Raw genomic sequence first — 12,222 nt, 5'->3', positions numbered from 1 at the left:
CATACATACATACATACATACATACATACATACATACATACATACATACATACATACATACATACATACATATACAATTAATCACCTAAAAGAAGTTTGAAAGGTACTGTGGTGTGACCTAACAAAGTCCTATGCTTTAAGAAAGTCCTAATTTAAGAAATGACAAAATTTCGTATATATAAAAGAAACATTTGCGGAAAATAACTTTGTTGTTTTAACTAGATATCTAGTTAGATAAAATAACTAAATTTTTTTCTCTAAATGTTAACTTTATGTATACAAAATTTGTCATTTCTTAAATTAGGACTTTCTTAAAGCATAGGACTTTGTTAGGTCACACCACGGTAGATTCTATTTTTTTATTTACTACAAACTTTTAAGTACATACATTTAATTTTCTCCTCTATTTTTAAAAAATTTTACAGTGTCAGAAAAGTATTCCATAATCATAATGTGAATGAGAAGTAAAAAATTTAGATCTGCTACTAAATATCAAAATTATCTTTTAAAAAATTCTGTTTTCTATGATCATCTATGACCGTTATTTTTTGACAATTACTTTAACTAAAACCATTTAAAACTTTTTTCTTTTATTAAACTTTCGAGTTCAACTTTCTATTTCGGCTTTCTATTTTAACCCTTTCGCCGCTATGCTATACACGCATATACTCGCAAAAAAAAATGTGTCTCATATGCTCCTAGCGAGTATTTTCGCATTACGTTTTAAATTAGTTTCCTGCTCAACACGACTATTTACGTCATTTACTGTATACGTAAGGAAGTCTACGAACGTGTACAAACCTGCAAATTTGATATTTTGCAACGTCGTTGGCTTAATCATGCATCGTGCTCAGATGACTGCAGGTTTCTGCATCGATATATTTGTTATATCAGTGCAGAGACCTGCAGTCATCAACTGTATTATCAGCAATGATTCTGATAATACAGTTGATGACACTGAAGTGCAACAACACAAGAAACGAAAACTGATCAATAAAGAAGATAAATGGAAAGATGCAGAATCCTTCATTCCAACAATTCATGATTTCGAAAACGTAAAATCAGGGCCATGGGCGCCGCACAGTGGAAAATTGAAGAGCAACAGCATATCATAAATGTTTGTTACTAATGTCGCTACTGTCATTATATTTCAATTTTATTTAATAGTTTAATGGTCAATCATTATTATAATGCAGGAATTTCACATAATTTTATGTAAAAATAAAAGATTTGAAGCCCTATTGTTTATTACTTTTGCGGATGTTCATTTCAAACCTGTTCGCTTCATCACTCTAAAAGTTAATTTTCTATAAAACTTTCTAGGAATAAGTATAAAGTATTATACATTTTTAAAAAGCTCATGTTATGGAGATTTTAAGAAAATTATACATTTTTACTTATATGGTTCAGTTTAGGAGTAGTTATTTGAACAATAAAATAAATAAAAAAAAAAATATTCTTCAAGTTCACTGAGACTTTTGGTAGTTACCCACGCTTCCCCACGCTTTACATTTAATGTAGTATTGTAGCCTAGGTGTTTATTAAAAACATGTATAAGAATGAGTTGCAGAAACGTGCGGTTTCCGAAGTTATCGAGAAAATAGTGATAAAAGTAAAAAAACAGAAAACCGCTTTTTATCGTGGTTTCAAATTTTGTTCATGTATAACAATAGCTTGGTATATGTTTTTTAATTTATTATCAATTTTTTATTGATACCATGGCATTCTTTTATTTTTGCACTCCTTTTGTGGTGAATGTACACTGCCAATATATAAAGAGTTGAAACATTTATATCAGTATAACAAATTCATAGTGGAAATTAAATCGACTCGTTTGAGTATTGAATATTACTTAAGTTACTTTTGTGACTTGTTAAAATGACAACTTTTAAGTGTTTGAAATGTAAATTATTGCTTTCCTATATTGATGGAGGAAAGACAGTTGAGGCACTGTCAACAATTTTAAAAGAAAATTATCAACTTTCTGAGGACAACTTGTGTTTCATCATTAGTGATATTTAAAGGCACATTGTTCCGTCTTTTAATAAACGATGGATACTGGCGTCACGGAAAAAGGAAGCTTTTTTATCTAAGAACAGTGATTGGTTGGATATTAAGTATCTTTACCTAACTCAGAAGAGGCAATTACCGACTCCACGCGGAAAAACGCGGAAGGCCGTGGGTGTCTTATGGAGATTCGTCAGAATCCAGCAAAAAAAGAAAAAATTCCATGTTACTTAAGGAATATGGATTCGAGCATATCTTTAATACATATCTTCAGGCATTGCATTCAATAGGAGAAGAAGCAGAAGCAAAACTTGTGGAATCATTAAGGATTGCTGATAAAGACAAAAAAAAATTAATATCGAGTTTTATGGAAAACGCAAGCCAGAAAAATATGCTAACTGATGAAGAAGCACTCAGCGTGTTTATTGATTTAGATTTAACAAAAGCACAATATTTGTACATGAGGAAGGTGACAAATGAACGAAACTGTTCCATATTTCCACCATATTGTAAAATTCAAGAAATTAAACAGACCTGCTATCCACCATCTTCTGCAATAGAAATTACGAACACACATCCGAAAATTCTGGAACTGCAAGATTTATTGGATCACACTGTAGCTAGAATTTTGACCATAGATTCCGTGTACAGTATTGAATTCAAGCATTTACTTTCATATAGTAAATGGGCCTGTGATGGTTCCTCTGGCCAAAGCCAATACAAGTAGAAACTTCCAGAGGAATCTGAACTTATTTCTGATGCAAATTTGTTTAATAGTTCTTTGGTGCCTATCAAACTAATTGATAAAGTAACTGGCGCAGTTGTTTGGCAAAATCCGGCACCTTCATATGTTCGTTTTTGTCGACCTATATGCATAGAATTCTGCAAAGAGACTTCCAAGAAAATTAAAGCCATTGTAGATGAAGTAAAGAGCCAAATAAATTCTTTGCGTGAAATGTGCAAGAACTTGATGAAGATACTCTGCAGCTTTTGAAAGTCAACGAACTGATTTCAGGAACTGAAAGTCCCTATGTAGTTATGATATAGTACCTTTAAGGTGGTACCAGGGTAAAAAACGGCTATTTTTGATAAAATTTTGAAAAATACCAAAATTAATGTTTTGAATTCTTAAATCTACCTATTTCAATAAGCGTTTTGCAAAAAGTCAAAAATCTTCTTAATTTTAATCAAATTTGGCCTTTTTTTAAAGAGCAGTTTGGTTCTTGCTTTATAACAACGACCTTAGAAACGCCTTTTTTCTCTCTAAATCTAAATTTTTCAGAAAAAATAACTTTTCATAGAAAATAGATAATGGGCTGAAATTTTACAGGTTTAAAGATGAACATATTACGAATGTTGTCTGTGAAGCAAATTTTTGTTATTTTTTATTTAAAACTCATTTTTATCATGCTTTGGTCCCAAACTACCCTTAGTTTTATATCTTAAAGTTCGAATGTCAACCTGATAAAATTAAAAATGTTTTAAAAAATTCTGTTTCATAGACAACATTCTTAATACATTAAAGAATTCATGTTCAAATCTTCAAGCAGTTTCGACTCTTTTTGAGTTAGTTATATTAGATGAAAGAATAAGCAGTTTTGGGGGTTACATAACACTAATTATGCGCATAATTAATGACGTAATCACTAAAATTTTTTTTTGGGCTACTGTTTTATATATTTTTTTTGTTCATTAATAGAAAAGAGCTAAAGTCTATTAATAGCTTTCAATTTCTTGTTAAAAAGTTACCTTTACCCTGGTACCACCTTAATATACCTATACATTATTTCGTCGCCTTAGAGGGCAGAGGTTCTATCTCCATGTTGTGCTCAAATTCAACTATGACTTTAAGGGACATCTTCAATGTTAATAATTTCAAAAAAGTTGAGTTATTCCTATCATGTTTGATAGTTCTAATTGATCAAAAAATATTAACACTAACAAAAAATGAAATTGCTGATTTATGCTTAATGCTCAAACTTTGTTTTTGTTCTCCTGCAAAACTACCCAAAATGGAGATAGAACCTCTGCCCTCTAAGGCGACGATTTCATAAAAGCAACTATTTAAAAATTGTTATTAAGAAACTGTTTTAAATATTTCTATAATTAGTAGGTAAGCACTTTATGTATTTTTCGTCGTTTATAATAATTTTAAGGTATTTTCATACATTTGTAAAGCATTGTGTTAAAGTGTAAATTAACAATCTGCCAATTTTGAAGTTTTTGATTTTTATTTATTTATTTTTGATATTGTATTACAAAAAATTTTCTCAAGAAAGAATTTCTCAAGAAGCGTCATATACTACTTTACATTTGTGCAAAATTTCAAATCTCTATTTTTAGTAACAAAAAAGTTATCGATTTTTGGTCCGAAACACACCTTTATTTTCCACTGTGCGCCGGCAGGATTTTTTTCAAGGGGGGGGGGGGGGGGCAAAATAAAGTTCAAAATTGATATTTCAAAAACTACAAAAATGCATCAATTAATCAAGTCATTTTATTAGACCAGTGACAACAGAAAATTAAAGAAAATGTAAAACTAAAAACACAAGAGTTAAATCATTGTTATTCAGTAAATAGAAATTGTAGTCGTTTGCGTTCACTGCCAAACTTATTTACAATTAGTTCCATAAACTCAGATTTTCTGGAGCGTATTTTTTCACGATGCACGCTCAGCATGCAAAGCCCAGACAAACGGTCATAACGCTAATAATGCTAAATTATACCAAATAATGCTAAATTATATAATAATATAATGATTAGTTAAAAAACATTGATTTATTAAATACAAATTAGACATATTCCAAAAAACAAAACAAAAATTAAAATGCAGCAGGTTAATTCAAGTTAATCAAATTAGATATATATAATTATAATAATCAACATTTAGCTAGCAAAAAACACAAGGTAACAATATTATTAAAATGAATATAACACAATAAATAGGAAAAAAATAAATAGAAATACAATACAAATAAGAAACATTTTGCCAACAAACAAAAAAACAACAGCATAAAAAAGTAAACGAAACTGACTCATTAAAAAATAATTTAAAAAATTTGATCACTGTATCCAATTCTTTCTTCGTTAGTTCGAAGTTTATTTGTTTTCGTAAGAACCTTGTCATTGTAATTCGATTTCTTTTTTATTATCATTATTTCCTTTATTTTCCTTTTTTTTCTTCCTCTCTTCCTTTTGTTTTCTATACTTCTCCTTTATCTATTGTTTTTTTCTATTTATTCCTTTTCATTTTTCTATGATCTATTTCTATCATTTTTTTTAAAAAATTTTATTCAAACATCTTTTTTTTAAAATATAAAATATGCCTTTATAAAAAAGCTTCCGCCATCGTGGAAGTCATTGCATTCGATAGTAATATTTCATTTAAACTGTTGTCATTTACATTACGGTGAGTAAACTATAAATGAGTTAAATTGATAAGATATCGAAATAAACAGTTAAAAGAAATTTTGTGAGTATCAAAATTTGCTATTTTGCTTTTCCAGGGGGGGCAACTGCCCTACCTTGCCCTTGCCTGCCGGCGCCCATGCTCAGGGCCCACGAGGGGTAACGCTGCTTCCACAGAATTAGAGTGCTTTCAAATGTTTTTTACAGAAGCTATAGTGCAAGAGATAGCTGAACAAATGAACTTTCAATTTATTATTTCTCAAGATTCAAGAAAAGATCATTCTTGTCTCAAGCGATGGAAGGACACGAACTTCAAAGAAATTATTGTTTCTTTGCTATAAATATGCTCATGTCACTGGTAAAAAAAAAAAAAACAACGTTAAATGATTATTGGTCACAAGAGTGGCTGCAATCAAATAATTTTTGCTCAAATAATGTCAATAGATCGTTATTTATTACTTTTGCGACTACATCATTTTACTGACAATACATCAGCGCCTGTTCAGGGAGATTCTTTACGTAAAATCAGAATTATTGTTGACCATTTGAGAAATACGTTTAGACAAACTCTTATTCCATTTCAAAACATCTGTATAGATGAAAGTCTTATGTTGTTCAAAGGACGTTTATTTTTCAAACAGCACATTCCATCAAAACGGCACCGTTTTGGTATAAAGCTGTTTATAATGTGCGATTGTAAGCACTGATCTCAAAATATAATTGGATAGCGTATACGAAAAAATTTTTTGAAGCCAGTTTTGGCCTCCCAAGATGGCGGCGGAATTAAGGAATGGCGATATGAAAATTAAAAAACTGATGATAATCAAGTTTTATATCTTAAGCTCAAATATTGATAAATATGTAATCTTCTAATAAAAATCTAGTTTTTTTGTTTAATATAACATTTTTTCATAAAAATAACGGAATATTACATATTTACATAAATTTCAAATATAAATATTTTTTTATTTAACAAAACATATTCTTACAATAAGTTGCTCTATATTAACTTTCTGTTTTTCGTTTTTTAGAATAAATATAATAAAATAAAAGTTCTCAATAAAACTAGTACAAATTTTAATTTTAATTTGCTTAAATTTAGTTTGTTTAATAAAAGTAAAGAAAAAGTATTAGTTTGCTTATGCAGAAATCTCAAGTTTCAAATAGTTAGCATTTGTTATATAATTTATGTACCTTTTAGTTCTTAACTACCCAATGCTGTGTGCTAGAAGGTTAATAAAGCAACAGCATGGTAGGCAGTTGATTTTATTTTTAAGATAAAATGTTTTTTAGGCATTAGTTCATCAGATAGGCACTAAAAAAATTATAAATGCTGCATGAACTATTAGCTGAGCTCTGTGATTACACACAACTCAGAGGTTCCTTCTAGAGTTATTATATACATATATATATATATATATATATATATATATATATATATATATATATATATATATATATATATATATATATACAGTGGCGTACCTAGGGTAAATAGCGCCTGGGGCAAACACCGATCTCGCGCCCCTCTTCCCCCACATAAAGTGCTTAATTACAATTTTTTAACAAATGATGACACAAACTTTATTTTATATAATATATTCATTTTATATGATATATTATTTCTTAATTTATTTTATATAATTCTCGCTTATTGTATCGCAACCAAGCCTATTTTGCGTCCCTTTCAGGCTGGCGCCCATGGCACGTGCCCTGCCTGCCCTACCCTAGATACGCCACTGTATATATATATATATATATATATATATATATATATATATATATATATATATATATATATATATATATATATATATATGGCACGTGCCCTGCATATATATATATATATATATATATATATATATATATATATATATATATATATATATATATATATATGTGTGTGTATCATATCATATCATATCATAAAAATATTTTTGATTGGTTTTTGAATAGGATAAGTTTTGTTAACTGCTTCCTAAGCTTTTTTCCAGTTACTTTGGCAGTTTGTTTTTTACCTAGGTGATAAAGATATATTTTTGCATAGTTTTTTGAAATAAGTTTAATCAGTGCAAGTAAATGGTTATCAGTTATAGCTGAGTCAAACATATGAGAAGTTTGTTCATTAAATATTTTTGAGCAATCAACTGATTTCAAAACAGCACTAGAAATGCCATTTTGAATTCTTATTTCATTTGGAAGGTGGCCATTTATTGAGGCAAGCAACCTTTGGAAACATCTTTCAGTTTCTTTGCATATGATAGCAACACTTTTAGTTGGTTTAAATAAACCTCCTCTGTCTTTGAATTTTAAAAAACTGGTTTGTTCGAAATAATAAGAAAGTACTAATGCATTCCAACATTTAATTCAGATAGTTTATTGTAAATTTACGTATCAAAAATTTTTTGATAAGATACATAATGTTGATAATGTTTGATAACATACAAAATATATGTCATCAAAACATTCCCTTAATGATTTGTTTTGAATAATAAGTTAAAAACAATTGACTCAATTATTGAGAGCTGAAATATTACAAAGAATAATATATAAGTAAAATAACATATATTAGAAAATAATATTTTGTACTTAATATTTTTATTAAATACTATATCCATTAATTACATATATGCATTAAACAATCCTAGAAGGAACCCCTGAGTTGTGTGTACTCACAGCACTCAGCTAATAGTTCATGCAGCATGTACATATCTGGTATCTTGCTACAAAAATTGAAAATATAAAATTTGTCAAAATTGTAAGTAGACACCACTGCCGCTTACCATACAGTGATGTTATCAACCTTCTAGCACACTGCATTGGGTAACTAAGAACTAAAAGGTACATAGATTATGCATAAATATTATTTAATCGTAAAGTATATGGAATATTTTGTACCTTAGTATCAAAATAATTACTTTAATCATCTGATTTTTTTTAGAAATCAATTCATTTCGTTAAAGTCATTAAAACTTTATTTCATAGTCTAGTTTTTCTTTCAAAACTCTATTTATTTTCTTTAATATTTCTGTAAAAAGCCTTATAAAATGTACATAGATCACCGCTAAGAGCTCCGATCGCCACCATCTTGGGAGGCCAATTTTGGCTTCAATTTTTTTTGAAAAAGATAATTGAATACGCTATCCAGTTATATTTTGAGATCAGTGATTGTAAGACGGGTTACGTATTAGATTTCATAATTTACACCGGAGGAACAGCAGAAATTGCAAATTTTGATATAGAGAATCTTGGAAAATCTGGGAATGTAGTGCTAACATTTATGAAAGACTATTTGAATAAAGGCCATATAGTGTACGTCGATAATTGGTATACAAGCCCCGCACTATTTTCTCATTTACTTGAAAATAAAACCAATGCATGAGGCGCTGTTAGAGCCAATCGTAAGATATGCCCGTTTTGAACAAGAAGTTGAAGACAGGTAAAATTGAAAGTAAAGCAAGAAAAAATTTATTAGCTATCAAATGGCATGACAACCAAGATGTTAGACTTTTGTCTACTATGCATACCAACCAACTGGTACCTTCTGATAAAATTGATAGATATTCTGGTGAAAACGTTCTCAAGCCAATCTTTATTTTAGACAACAATAAAAACATGGGAGCTGTGGATAAAAGTGATACTGAGTACAACTGAAACCGTGAGGAAAACTATAAAATGGCGTAAGAAACCTTTTTTCCATTTATTTGATCAGCTGGCTCAAAAAAAGCATCCAGTAGGACAATTTCAACTAAATTTGATCAAGCAACTACTTGCTAAATATACTCCCCTACAACGTAATCAACCTGGTAGGCGATCCGCAGAAGCTTCCAATTCGCCATTACGTTTATCAGCTAGACATTTTCCAACATTCCTTCATGCAACAGAATCAAAACCGAACCTAACAAGACGTTGCATTGTATGCATGAAAAAGCAAAAGAGAAGGGAATCTCGTTATATATGTGAACCCTGTAACGTTTCTTTATGAGTTGTGCCTTGCTTTGAGGATTTTCATACAAAAAAAAATTATTAATTGTTTATAAAGTAAATATTTGAATAAACTCTTTTGAATATATATATATATATATATATATATATATATATATATATATATATATATATATATATATATATATATATATATATATATATATATATATATATATATATATATATATATATATATATATATATATATATATATATATATATATTCCAGACATTTAGAAGTCCTTTCATATTTATTAATAAGATATCTTGCTTTACTGTAGCATAGCCTTAAGTAAAGGATAAACTATGCCTAAGTAAAGTTAGATTTTACTTTAAACATATTAAAAGAAACAAAGCTATATACAGTCTTGTAGACTACATGTAGGCTACAGTCTACAATGTAGATTACAGGTATAACTTCTTTAAATGTGTTTAAAGTCTAACTTTACTTTAGGCATCGTAATTGATTTTTACTAGTATAATCCAAAAACTATGCTTTTTACTACATTATACTATTTTAGTATACAAATATATCTAAAAAATACAAATACTATACAAGTGCACTGAAATATTGCTGCCTAACCTTTTCCATGATTCACTTGTATGACATAAACTGAGGATAGCTATAGATTCAGGTCAAAGATTCATTAAGGTCACTGTAAATTTTTTTAATCCCCAAGAAAAAACCTCATCAGATTCAGAGCTTGATGATGCTGGAGTAAAGAGATCCTTTCTTATAGCAATTGTTGAGGGGGTTAAGGAAGTTAATGGTAATCTCTGGAAGCTTATTGAGCCTCTAAATTTACAAGATGTAAAGTATTCTATTGCATTTGATATTAAATGTGAAAATTCAGTTTTTGGAATTAGTAGTCATACAGCTGTTTATACTGTGAGGGATCCTGCACTCTAGAGCCTGGTAACAAAAGAACACTTAGGTCCTTGGATGAACAATACAACAACTTTACCCTTGATGGAAAGAAGAAGTTTAAAATGTCACACTTCCAAAATGTTATAAATCCAAGACTTTTGTACAAAGAGGAAGAACCTGAAACTCTTCTTGAGGAGTTGGTTCCTGTTCCTGAGCTCCATGTTCTAATGGGAATAGTAAGTAAATTTGCAGTGCTTTTGCTCAGCTTATGGCCTTTGTTTGAGAAGTGGTTACACTCAAATTACATCATGTTTCGAGAATACCAAGGCGTAGGATTTATGGAAACAATGCAAGCAAGTTCCTGAAGTTGGTGGATGTAGGGGAACATGGGGTAAGATGACGAATGGGGCGAGATGAAAACATATTGTTATCTTCAAAACTCAACTAAATATGAAATCTGACTGTAGCTAAGAGGGAAGTAGATTACATCTACTAGATTTATTTATGCTTTTTTTTATAAATATTACTTTCGGAATCAAAGAAAATTATTAAAAATATTTTTCCTATATTAAGGAAAAAAAAAACTTATCCACTTGTATTTGATTTATTTCATCATTACATCACCAGCCAAAGGTAAGCAAGAATTTCTCATTCAGTTTGTTCAATTTGGAAGCCATACAAGTAGTATTAAGCTATGATAACTTATTTATGTAGAGTTCTGAGTCATTTTAAAGATTAAGTAGCTTAGGGGCAAGATGAACGGGGTAAGATGACTCGTTTGTCCTTTCGCCTAAGTACATGTTTTACCATAAACCTGTAATGTAATAACTTTTGTGTAGCTTAGTCATTATTACATTGCTTTATTATGCATTAAAATATCTTGTTTGACATTTGCTTTATATTATTGTGTTGGAATTTGCTATGAACTGATTAGTAGACTTTTTTTTGCATAGCCCTATATAAATATATAGTTTAATTGTTAAAAAAAATTACATAACCGTTTGTATTACATATCTTATTAATTAGAATTTATGATATCGTGTTATTTTAGAAGGTAATGGTATAATGGAATTACTTTTTTTAAAGCCGCCATCTTGCCCCGCATACGGGGCAAGATGATAATTTGAGGTAACTTTGGTTAATGAGTTTTTTCCAGGCTATTTTTAATTTTTATATGGTTTTTTTTTATACATATGTGACGCATAATAATTTTTTTTCCACTTTTTGATAAAGTTTTACTTATTGAAGCAGTTATTGAATAAGATATAAGTGCTTTTCAAAACGTTCGTTATCTTGCCCCGTTTTCCCCTACTTGAGAGAGATATTATGATGGAAAGTATGACCTATTTCCGAATGTAAACTGTCTCAGAAAGTTTAAATGCCTTCAAGCAGAAGCATTTGGTATGGTAGCAGGGGATAACATCAAAACTGCTGTTTTGGAGTTTAAAAAGTCGTATGCAGATTTAATTGAATATGTGCAGGACACATTTTCGAGGGTATTGAGCTTACTGTTAGATGGAAAGTTCACATAGCAGTATGTCACTTACTTCCTTTTCTTCATTCTACCAACTGCGACCTAGGTGCTTTCTGTGAAAAAACAGGAGAAGCTATTCATCATGAGTTTAAAAAAGCGTGGAGAGATACAAACAAAGAATTAACCATAAAGATTATGTAAAACATAAAATAGATCAAATAATTATAATTTATTTTAATGTTTATATTATAAGTCTGTATGCTAAAAGTATATATTGTAAAGTAATATATTGTAAAGTAAATTATTTTTAGCATACAGACTTATAATACAACTAGTTAACATAAAGTTAATTCTTATTTTGTGGCTTAATTTTTATAGGGTAAGTTAAAGCTGATTTTTGAATTTTTCAAAAATTCCAACACCTCGGAAGTTCTAAATGTTATAAATGAGGTCTACTTATATGTAAACAACTACTAAA

At 29.4% G+C, this 12,222-nt stretch overlaps 1 pseudogene; it reads left to right on the top strand.

Moving 5' to 3' along the window:
- Positions 1-839: 839 nt before the first annotated feature.
- LOC149881952 (uncharacterized) lies at positions 840-12,070 on the top strand (annotated as a pseudogene).
- The last annotated feature ends 152 nt before the right edge of the window (positions 12,071-12,222 follow it).

This window comes from Hydra viridissima, unplaced genomic scaffold (genome assembly GCF_058129835.1).
Source record: "Hydra viridissima isolate aposymbiotic clone 2 unplaced genomic scaffold, HvirCarnegie_v1 scaffold_11, whole genome shotgun sequence".
Taxonomy (NCBI): domain Eukaryota; kingdom Metazoa; phylum Cnidaria; class Hydrozoa; order Anthoathecata; family Hydridae; genus Hydra; species Hydra viridissima.
The sequence above is the reverse complement of the archived record's forward strand: the minus strand, read 5'-3'. Positions and strand labels throughout refer to the sequence as shown.